The 12,447-nt window shown below is 43.0% G+C and overlaps 1 long non-coding RNA gene across 1 annotated transcript; it reads right to left on the reverse strand.

Annotated features, from left to right (window-relative positions):
- Positions 1 to 822: 822 nt before the first annotated feature.
- On the reverse strand, positions 823 to 7,439 carry LOC131275032 (uncharacterized). Its single transcript, XR_009182430.2, has 2 exons — positions 4,441 to 7,439; positions 823 to 3,465 (listed from the first exon to the last, which is right to left on the reverse strand). It is a non-coding gene; the product is annotated as an uncharacterized lncRNA (long non-coding RNA).
- Positions 7,440 to 12,447: the final 5,008 nt, after the last annotated feature.

Genomic DNA, 12,447 nt, shown 5'->3' on the forward strand with positions numbered 1-12,447 from the left:
GGCACCAGGAATCTGTGTTTCTTTTTGTTGCGTCATCTTGCTGTGTCAGCTCTCCGTGTGTGAGGCGCCATTCCTGGGCAGGCTGCACTTTCTTTTGCACTGGGCAGCTCTCCTTATGGGGCTCACTCCTTGCATGTGGGACTCCCCAACGTGGGGGATACCCCTGCATGGCAGGGCACTCCTTGCGCACATCAGTGCTGTGCATGGGCCAGCTCCCCATGGGTCAAGGAGGCCTGGGGCTTGAACTGTGGACCTCCCATGCGGTAGGTGGATGCCCTATCCATTGGGCCAAGTCCGCCTCCCCCAATGTCTTCTTAATATCCTTAATCTCTTTAGCCATCTCATTGAATTTATTAAGGAGAGTTGTTTGATCATCTATGATTACTTGTCTCAACTCCTTTATGTCATCTGGAGGCTTATCTTATTCCTTTAACTGGGTCATAGCTTCCTGTTTCTTGGTGTGGATTGTAATTTTTTTTTTTTTTTTTTTTTGATGTCTTGGTACCTGGCTTACAAGAGTATTTATTCTGGGTGCAGTTTTTTCTTTGGTTTAGGGCTTCCTGCCATTTATCCCATGCTGGTTGTTGCAGTAGGAACCAAGGGTGTAGTTGGTGCTATAAGCTGGGCTCAAGCTGCCTTCATTGCACCATGGACCAGTGAAGCTTCTCCCAACTTTCTCCTTTGCCAGGGGTAGGGACAGAGTCACAGCTGTGTGGAATAATCCAAGTCATGCAGGCCTAGACTCTAGTTGCCCAGAGAGATTTGTTGGAGTCTTGGTTGGTGACCCAAGGTATCAGTAATGAAAGACAAAGAAAGATTGGGTTCAGGGGATCTGAGAGCATTGATTTCTCAAGCTCATCAGACAACTTTATTGAGTCGAGGGGCTAGTATATATACCCCTAACATACGTGACATTCAGCATAAAATCAAGTTACCTATTACCCTTACCTCATTCTATATTAACTAGTGATTGATGAACACCAACAAACTTTACTGGAACTATTATTATAAAAATCAGTAACTATGCTCATAAATCTTGTTACTCAGGTTGTTCTGTTTCTATATGTATTGTTCTGCCTGCAGGTGTACTTTCCCAGCCAAGATTATGATCCGCACCAATAATCACAAGGGACAGTTTGACTCAGTGGTCAAGGAAGTAACTTGCTTCCATGGAAACAACATGCCTTTGTTTCCCACATTTCCCCCTTTTTGTTTTAGTCAGGGTGACTGTGCCTGTCTTAGGTTGCCCCCCAGGGGGTCTTACCCGTCATTGACTACCAGCCAAGCTCACTGACTTCGGGGTACTATTGTAGTGTTTTAGCAAGTACTAAGTTATTAGCCTGTCCCATTGTGTCCAAACGGTGCAATCTCTGGCAAACACCTTTACCCAGGCAAGCGACAACCATGAGCAACAGGATTAATACACATATCCCTATTCCTAAGGCAGATAAGAAATGCTGAGACTTCCACCAATCAACAGGATTAAACTTATTTAAATGTGAAATCAAATCATTAAAGATGTCCTTATCATTATCTACGTATATCTGATTATGAGACATTTCTAAAATCTTTTTCTGCAATTCCTCAATTTTTAATGACATATTTCCTTTGTGTCCTAACAAATGATTTCTGATCTTATTTCACTGAAACATAGAAATGTTATAATCCAAAGGAGTAATACAAAAATTACTTTCATTCCAATCACATTTCAATTCTCTTATCAAATTCAAATTATAAACTTGGTCTCCTAAGTGTAAAACAGCAGATTCCAAATCACTAACTCTGTCATTAAGTCCTTTATCAATGTGCTCCTGATTATGCCATAAGTCATTTGCATTCTTGTGCCAATCATGCATGTATTGCTGTGTTTGCACCATCTCATGCAATGCAACAGCAGCAGTGGCAGCAGCAGTGATGACACCAATAAGGCCAAGAATGCCAGCTATGAGAAGTCCCAAAAATCTCTTAGATCGTTTCAACAGTCCTTGAGCCAGGTGGAAAAGAAGATGACTTTCAGATGACTGCCACATCTGATTCATTTTCACCGGGATCCACACTCCTCATCTTTGGCAAGCCATGGTGATAATATCTCCATTCTGTAAAATATTCTCAGACAAGCAAGTATACAAAGCCCCATCCTTATAAAATAAAGCATTTTCAGTAATGGTAGCCTTCCCTACCACAAACACTTATGGATCTCTGACACATGATTGAAAATGATGAATTTGATCTAATTGTAAATATTGTCCATCCATACTTTTATTACCTTTCCATTCAGAAGTAGATGCCACTCCTAAGAAGACTTTCCATATTTGTTTTTTATCATGGGCTCCAGTGCTATTGCACCATGGAAGAGGAACCCATTTCCCTATATTATTCCAATCACTATTATTTTTAGTAAAAATTATTTTTTCATCAAGAAACAAAGATTCATGGAAAGGATATTGTACATTACTACCTTGTTGTCCTTTGCTATTTAAACCATACCAAATAAATCTGCCCTTATATTTGTTGGGATTCCCCATAGGGGCACTTTCCCAAACTTTTCCATAGGAATCATTAAGAACGACAGATCCTCTTCCCATATGGCATTCATACCATCTTTGCATATCACCAGCATTCCTCTTAGGACAACTATAACTTGGATACTTATATTCTTGGTATTGATAGGATGGGAATAAAGTTACCAAAGTTTTAGTATTATTATGGCTAAAATTGATCATAGTTCTATTTTTCACAGCCATACATGGTAGGCGATTGCCAATGCAAAGAGGTCAGAAATCAAATGGAAGAAGGAGATTATAAATCCTTTGTCCTTCTTCTCGTGGCTTAAGTGGTAGTCTATCATCCACGGGTCCAGGAAATATATGAGTTCTATTTAAATAGACAGGAAAAGAAGGATCTTTCCAGGTTAACACTCGAAGTAATGGGGAATTAGGGATATAAGTCCAATATGTGTAATTACCATTGCCGGTTTCACTCACTATCAGTAGGATCTAATGCAGCAGCAATATGCTGTCCTAAGGCCCAAACTGATACAGGTATATTCTCTCCTTTCTGATATGCTCTCCGCAATGCTTTCATTACTTGCCTCCACTGCTTAACATTCATCAGATTCTTTCCTTGCGGTTGAAACCAATAACAATGCTTTTGAACCAAAGCAAACAAGTCTAACAAATCTGCAGTCTTAATTGTGACGCCTACACTATGCAACAGTGTTTTCAAAACCTGTGAATATTCTTCCAAGTGTCCTGGTTGATTACCCATACCCTGATGCTAGTGGAAAGCAAAACTTAATAATATGAAGCAGCAATCTACCCGGGTTAATTAATTTCGATGCTCCTTACCTTAAAAAAGGCTTTTCAGCTTTCCGCGTTCCCGATCCAGAGGTGGAAGATCCTACGCTGCCGTGTCTTGATGAATCCTCTGCCTCGGGCCCCACGTTTGGGCGCCACCTGTTGGAGTCTTGGTTGGTGACCCAAGGTATTGGGAATGAAAGACAAAGAAAGATTGGGTTCAGGGGATCTGAGAGCATTGATTTCTCAAGCTCATCAGACAACTTTATTGAGTCGAGGGGCCAGTATATATATCCCTAACATACGTGACATTCAGCATAAAATCAAGTTACCTATTACCCTTACCTCATTCTATATTAACTAGTGATTGATGAACACCAACAAACTTTACTGGAACTATTATTATAAAAATCAGTATCTATGCTCATAAATCTTGTTACTCAGGTTGTTCTGTTTCTATATGTATTGTTCTGCCTGCAGGTGTACTTTCCCAGCCAAGATTATGATCCGCACCGATAATCACAAGGGACAGTTTGACTCAGTGGTCAAGGAAGTAACTTGCTTCCATGGAAACAACATGCCTTTGTTTCCCACAAGATTGATGAAGCTTCATGTCACTTTCTCCCCTGCCTGGGGTGGGGATGGAACTGCAGGTGTGGGCAGCAACCTATGCAGTGAGGGTCCAAGATGACTGCAGTTGCCCCACTAGACTTTCAATTATTCAGTCTGTGCCAGTCAAAGCTACCTGCAGTTACCTGTTTAGGCTGGTGCAGGGCCTGCCAGGCTCCTCCCTGCCAGAGGTGGGTTGGGGCTTAGGATAGTGCTGCAATCTGATGTGGATGGACAGAAGCTGGTCCCTACCAGCACTGTGATTTTCAGTCCACCCCTCTTCCCCTTGTGCCAGGCGCAGAGTTAAGATGGCAGCTACCGGCCTCTTTCTGACTTGGAAAGGCTCAAACTTTAGCTGTTCTCAGGATTATATTTTAGCCCACTGAATTTACTCATCATAGCTGAAGTTGGTGCCCAACTGTCTCTTCCTCCCCTGTTCTGGGGAAGTGGAGCTTTCAATTCCAGCTCCCGAAGTGACTTGTGCCTCCAGTGGAGGATGGACACCGGCCTCCACGGCATGGAGTGCTCTACTTACGAGTCTTCTCTGCAGATGGGCAGCTCCTCCTTCCATGCCTTCAAGGACGTTGCAGGATGCTTTTCTGGCCTCCTGGAGCCCCCAGACAAATGCTTCAGCTAGCTCCAGAGAGCTCTGGGTGTTTACTAACTGCCCTGTAGCAGGAGCTGACTCAAGGAGCTCCTTACTCTGCCACCATCTTGCTGGTTATCTCCTTCCTGGCTACTTTTACACCATCTTCCCTATCTTTTCAAGATCTCTATTACTTGGGCTGGTGAGCATCTAACTGATCTGCCATCCTGTTGGTCACTTCTGCTGTACGTTGCTCCTGCGACCCTCAGTCCCTCACTTGACACTGTGCATCCTTGCAGCAGCTACTGTTCTCCTGGTGGCTGAAGGCCGTCCTCGGCCCTCCCTCCCACTGCCTGTCACCCCTCTGTCATTCAGCTCCAACCTGGAGGCAGCTGCAGCGGAGCTCCACAGAACAGAATCGCCAGGTGTACACCCCGGGGTCTGAAGTTGTTAAACTTGGGCTGCTGCAGGACAGGAAGAAGAGGGGATTAACTTGGAGTCAAGGAGACCTCTTTAGCTGTCACTCAACTGGAAAGTTGTTCTCTTCCTGCCCTAAGCCGGTGGTCAACCCAGGAGGAGTGGGGCAGAGACAAAGCGCAGCAGGCTGCCCAGGAGCTAGAAGCCACAGCGGGGTTTTCCCCAGGGCCTGGCGGAGAGGAAGCCATCGCCACTCAGTACTGCAGACGTGCCAGAGAAGGGGCTGCTGAACTTTCAGAACCCGACGCCAGGAGGCACCTCGAGGCCCCAACCAGCTCAGCCTAGCGGGAGGGCCTGTGAACCAGGGTAACTAAGACCGAGCAGTCAAGAGGGTGAGGGCAGTGGGCAGGAAGGGGGCGCGGTGCGTTACTCAGCCTCCTCTGCTGGGGCTGCCACCTCCTTTCTGTGGAGGGCTTTGAAGTGAAGAACAATGCGGCTTTCCCCACTCCCGGGAGCTATGTAACGTTTATAATGTGTGAATTTCATTAGCGGTTTATTCGTTCTCCTGGAATCTCATAGTCACCAAGTCCCCATACAAGATTGGCCAGTTAGTCTTGTCTCAAGTGTACTTAGGAAAACACACAGACATACACCTATACACACATACAAATACACACAGACACAGATCTTAAATACACACCCAAATACTCACATGTACACATAAGCACAAATACATACACACCCTTAGGCACAGACACTGCACATTACCTGGGGTGCGAGTTAGATGAAGATTCCTCCATCCTGCGCCTACCTGGCTTGGAGGCAGGATAGTCTGAACCTGTGTAGCTTTTTAAGTTTTTAAACTTTTATAATTGTCAAGCTACTCCTGCACCACGCAGCAGCATGGCATATAATAACACACATTCAGCCTCATTTCTCTGGAAGCTCCTCTCTTTCCTCTTCCTGCAAATTCAGACTACAGCTCTGACTCCAGATGCCGACTGAGAGGCACAAGCTTATGCTCCCCTCAGCCCATGGGCAGGGGTTCAGTCCTCAGGGAACCTGCCATTGTCACTTTGCTGAGAAAGGGGGCCTCCAGGGACGTGAAAGGAGGGTGTAGACTCCCACCTCAACTGTGAGCCCAGAAATTCCCTCGGAAATTCAGGAGACCTGGTGGGCGTTCCCCTCCCCACTCCCCACCAGGTCCCTTCTGGCTCTAATCCACACGGGTGACCGTTGAGACGATCAGTTGGAGCCCAAAACTCTAAACAGACCTTCTCATTTGTAGTGTGTGAGAGGCAGTGCCCCCTCCTCCTCCCCGTAACTTTCCAGGTCCTAGCCAGGCCCAGGTGAATCATTCAGATCTCTAGAGCTTGAGATCCAGCACGTGTGATGGATGAGGGCAGCAAGTTCAAGGATGAGGGAAGATAGTAGGGTTGGGGGCTTATGAGGCACAGAAAGGGCCCAGCTCTGGGCTGGGTGGTGAGGACACAGCAGGAGGAGGCTGGACCAGGTCCCTTGCCAGTCCGTCTAGGTGTACAGGAGGCTCAGTGATGGTCCTCGGTGCCCCCGAGTGTCCATCACACCCTCCCAGGGGCCAGACAGCCTGGACAAGCAAGGGCCTCATAGACCACTTCCCTTTGCTGAGGCGGCCAATATATTTTATAAAAAGCAAGAAATATCAAAATATTATTTCTGTCTACAACAAAGCTTCTTGAGCTAATACATGAATTCAGCAAAGTGGCTGGATACAAAATCAATGCCAAAAATCAGTAATGTTTCTGTGCACTAGTATTGAACAATCTGAGGAGGAAATCGGGAAAATTCTATTTACAATAGCAACAAAAAGACTCAAATACCTAGGAATCAATTTACCCAAAGAAGTACAGGACCTATATACAGAAAACTACAAAACAATGTTAAAAGAAATCAAAGAAGACCTAAACAAATGAAAAGACATTCCATGTTCATGGATTGGAAGACTAAATATTGTGAAGATGTCAATCCTACCCAAACTGATTTATAGATTCAATGCAAAACCAAACAAAATGCCAGTAGTTTACTTTACAGAAATAGAAAAGGCAATTACCAAATTCATTTGGAAGGGAAAGTGTACCCAAATAGCCAAAAGCATTCTAAAAAAGAAGAGTGATGTGGGAGGACTTTCACTGGCTGAACTTGAAACATATTATGTGGCTACAATGGTCAAAACAGCAAGGTGTTGGCATAAAGATAGACACATTGATCAGTGGAAATAGAATTGTGAGTCCAGAAATAAACTCTCACCTCTATGGCTGTGGTGGTTTGAAATTATCTATGAATTCCAAAAAGAAGATATTTGATTATGTTTGTAAACTGGTCTTTTCCTCTGGGCATAGTACCCTTTGACTGTATTAGATTCAGCTGAGATGCCCTTGATTAAATTATGTTAAGATTAGGGTGATAGGGAAACGGACTTTGGCCCAGTGGTTGGGGCGTCCGTCTACCATATGGGAGGTCCGCGGTTCCAACCCCGGGCCTCCTTGACCCGTGTGGAGCTGGCCCATGCGCGGCGCTGATGCGCGCGAGGAGTGCCGTGCCGCGCAAGGGTGTCCCCCGCGTGGGGGAGCCTCACGCGCAGGGAGTGCGCCCGTGAGGAGAGCCGCCCAGCGTGAAGAGAGAGAGCAGCCTGCCCAGGAATGGCGCCACCCACACTTCCCGCACCGCTGACGACAACAGAAGCAGACAAAGAAACAAGACGCAGCAAATAGACACCAAGAACAGACAACCAGGGGAGGGGGGGAAATTAAATAAATAAATAAATCTTTAAAAAAAAAAAAAAAAAGATTAGGGTGATATGACCACGTCATTAAGGTGACTCAGTTTGCGTCCCCACCCGCTTTGTGGGCTATATGACCGGACACTCAATCAAGAGACACACAGAAGCAGATAAGTAAGAAAAGAGAGAGAGCTCCACAGACACAGAAGAGGACTCTGAGGCCCTGGAAAGAGAGATAAGCCATTCACCTGATAGTCCACAGTGCTGAGAAAGCCCCAGGAAGAGAGAGGAGCCTTATGCCAGCTGAGGTCAGAAGAAGCTGGGCCTAGGCAGCCTAAGGGGAGGAGGAAGGATGAGTGCTCATGGACATCCCCCGTCATCTAGCTTCAACACGTGGCAACCGAGTTTGGTAAGGAAGGAACCTTGAGTTGGACTCTTTAGAGCCTTGTAACTGTAAGCTTTCACCCCAAATATCCTTTATAAAAGCCGACAGATTTCCAGTACTTTGTATCAGCACCCCTTTCGCTCACTAATACAATGGCCAACTGGTTTTTGACAAACCTATCGAGTCCATGTTATGAGACAAAACAATCTCTTCAACAAATGGTGCTAGGAAAACTGGATATCCATAACCAAAAGAATAAAGAGGACCCCTATCTCATTCCCTATACAAGAATCAAATTAAAATGAATCAGACCTAAATATAAAAGCCAAGACCATAAAACTACTAGAAGAAAATGTAGGGAAACATCTTAAAGATCTTACGATAGGTGGTGGTTTCTTGGATCTTATACCCAAGGTACAAGCAACAAAAGAAAAATAGGATGTCCTCAAAATGAAACACTTTGCACCTCACAGGACCTTGTCAAAAGGGTGAAAAGGTAGCTAACAATGGGAAAAAATATTTGGAAATCATTTACCCAATAAGAGTTTAATATCCATAATACAAAGAGATGATACAACTCAACAATAAAAAGACAAATGACCCAATTTTTTTAAATGGGCAAAAGACTTGAATAGACATTTCTCCAAAGAAGAAATAAAAATGGCATAAAAACACATGAAAAAAATGTTCAACATCACTAACGATTAGGGAAATGCAAATCAAAGCTACAATGAGATATCATTTTACACCTATTAGAATGGCCACTATTAGAAAGAAAAAAAAGGGAAGCAGGGTTGGCTCAACTGATAGAGCATCTGCTTACCATATGGGAGGTCCAGGGTTCAAACCCAGGGCCTCCTGACCCATGTGGTGAGCTGGCCCACGCACAGTGCTGATGCGCACAAAGAGTGCCATGCAGGGGTGTCCCCCGTGTAGGGGAGCCCCATGCTCAAGGAATGCACCCTGCAAGGAGAGCTGCCCTGCATGAAAAAAGTGCAGCCTACCCAGGAGTGGCGCCATACACATGGAGAGCTGATGCAGCAAGATGACACAACAAAAAGAGACACAGATTCCTGGTGCCACTGACAAGAATACAAGCAGCACAGAACACACAGTGAATGGACACAGAGAGCAGACAAATGCGGGGGGAGAAGGGGAGAGAAATTATTTAAAAATAAATCTTTTTAAAAAAAGACAGAAAACTACAAATTTATAGAGGATGTGGTGAGATAGGAATGTTTATTCACTGCTGGTGGGAATGTAGAATGGCACTGCCACTGTGGAGGACTGTTTGGCAGTTCCTAAGGAAGTTAAATATAGATTTGCCATGTGACCCGGCAATACCACTGCTGGGTATATACCCAGAGGAACTGAGAGCAGAGATATGAAGACATCTGTACACCGATGTTCATAACAATGTTATTCGCAATTGCCAAAAGTTGGAAACAACCCAAGTGTCCATCGACTGATGAATAGATAAACTGTGGTGTATTCACACAATGAATATTATCCAGCTGTAAGAAAAAATGAGGTCATGAAGCATATGACCACATGGATGAACCTGGAGGACATTATATTGAGTGAAGCAAGCCAGACGCAAAAGGACAAATACTGTATGATTGCACTATTACAAACCAAATATATTGTGTAAACTCATGGAGTTAATTACTGAGATATGGGTCACCAGAAAATAGAATGAGGTTAGAGAATGGAAAGCTGAAAGTTAACCTGTGTAGAATTGGTAAAAATATCCTTTGTTAATCTTTAGAAATGAATAGAAACGGCGAAAGCACATCACAGTGTTTGTAACTAGCAGTGAAATTACATGGGTATGACACTGGTTGAAAGGGAAAGTTTAAGGTCATGCTTTCCTAGAAGGAAAGCCAAAAATTTGTAACATGGGACTGTATAAATAGTGAAACCTCGTGTGAAATAAGAATATGGGTAATATTGCCTATATAAGACTGTTTTACTTAGAAACTGAACAAATATATGTTAATGCTACAAGATGTTAATATCAGACCAAAAAAAAACCCATTATGCTAATTGAAAGAAACCAGACACAAAGTACTACATATTTATGATTTCATTTATATACAAGTAGAAGAATGGTCATGTAGGGCTGGGGAAGGACAGAAAGATTGGGAGGTGACTGCTAAGGAGTACGGAGTTTTTCTTCTTTTTGGAGTAATGAAATTGTTCTAAAATTTTTTGTGGCAATGAATGCACAACCTTGTGATTATACTAAAAGCCACTGATTGTGCACTTTGGATAGATCATATGGTATGTGAATATACCTCAATAAAACTGCTAAATAAATCAATAAACTGTGCAAGAATAGCCAGAAATAGCAGCTATGTACAGCAGGGGAGACTGAGAGGTGAAGAACTTTCTTGTGTATTTTATTATTATTATTATTGAAATAATAAATTCTCTAATAATGATTGAAGTGGTGAATGCACAACTATGTGATTATACCAGATACCATTGATTGTACACTTTGGATGAATTGTATGCTTTATTAATACGTAACAATAAAACTGATTCGTTTAAAAAAATTTTTGTAATTTAAGTTTAACGTGGGACTGTATAACATAGTGAAACCTCATGTGAAATACAAATATGGGTAATATTGCATATACAAGACTGTTTTACTTTGAAACTGAACAAATGTATGTCGATGTTATTATCAAGCAAAGAAAAAAACCCGCATTTGGGAAACGGACTTTGGCCCAGTGGTTAGGGCGTCCGTCTACCACATGGGAGGTCCGCGGTTCAAGCCCCGGGCCTCCTTGACCCGTGTGGAGCTGGCCATGCGCAGTGCTGATGCGCGCAAGGAGTGCCGTGCCACGCAAGGGTGTCCCCCGCGTGGGGGAGCCCCACGCGCAAGGAGTGCACCCGTGAGGAGAGCCGCCCAGCGTGAAAAAGAAAGAGCAGCCTGCCCAGGAATGGCGCCGCCCACACTTCCCGTGCCGCTGACGACAACAGAAGCGGACAAAGAAACAAGACGCAGCAAACAGACACCAAGAACAGACAACCAGGGGAGGGGGGGGAAATTAAATAAAAATAAATAAATCTTTAAAAAAAAAAAAAAAAAAAAAAAAGAACAGACAACCGGGGGAGGGGGTGAAATTAAATAAATAAATAAATCTTTAAAAAAAAAACCCGCAATATGCTCATTGAAAGAAACCAGATACAAAGTACTATGTATTGTATGATTCCATTTATATAAAATGTAAACATAAATCAATTTATAAAGATAGAATTAGATTAGTGGTTATGTAGGGCTGAGGAAGGACAGAGGGACTGAGAGGTGACTGCTAAGGAGTGCGGAGTTTTTCTTTTTGGAGTAATGAAATTGTCCTAAAATTTTTTGTAATGAAAGCACAATACTAATTATACTGAAAGCCATTGATTGTACACTTTGAATGGATTGTATGGTGTGTGAATATATCTCAATAAAACTGCTTTAAAAAAACAATATCTCTAAAACTGTGGCATGTTTTAAAAGCTTATATTTATTAAATTAGTATTTTGATACATATATAAACAATTCAATAATTTATTTTTCTGCCCCTTAAAAATAATAATTGATGTAGCTTTGAATGATGCAAAATATTAGAACTTTTGCAGCAAAATTTACATCAATTTTTCATTTTCAACATGACAGCATATTTTACTAATGGTGGTTTAATGATAACTATGTATCACTGTCTATTAGTGTTCTGTGGCTCCTGTAACAAATTTTTTTTTGCCACTCTCTTTCACTTTATTATAACTACATGCAGTAAATGAACATATGAACACAAATTGAGGGGAATACGTAAGAAATTAAATTTTTTACACTGGAGGGTTAAGAATAGAAGTGTAAAAGTTTTGTCTCCTTTACCATTCTGTAACAAATTACAACAAACTTGGAGGCTTAAAGCCATTGAAATTCATTCCTCGCAGTTCTGAAGGCCAGAAGTCTGAAATCAGTGTCACTGGGGTAAAAGGCTCTAGAGGAAGAATCTGTTCCTTGCCTCTTCTAGCTTCTAGAAGCTTCTGGAGGCTTCCAGCTCCCTGGCAGGAATTGCTCCAATCTCAGTCTCTGTAGTCACACTGCCTTCTCCAGACGCTGTGGTAGCATCTCCCTCTGCCTCCTTAGAAGGACAATTGTTAATGCATTTACATCCCACCCAGATAATCCTGCATAATCTCCCCATCTCAAATCCCTTCATTTAATCACATATTTTGCCATACAAGGGGATATTCACCCTTTTGCCATATGGGATAATATTTATAGGTTCCAGGGATTAGGACCTGTTACCTTTGGGGCCACTCTTCAGTCTACTGCATACTGGTAATCTTTTAAAAATATCCTATGCCATAGAACAGTGCTCTTTATAGGGAAGTA

This window comes from Dasypus novemcinctus, chromosome 21, assembly GCF_030445035.2.
Source record: "Dasypus novemcinctus isolate mDasNov1 chromosome 21, mDasNov1.1.hap2, whole genome shotgun sequence".
Classification (NCBI taxonomy): domain Eukaryota; kingdom Metazoa; phylum Chordata; class Mammalia; order Cingulata; family Dasypodidae; genus Dasypus; species Dasypus novemcinctus.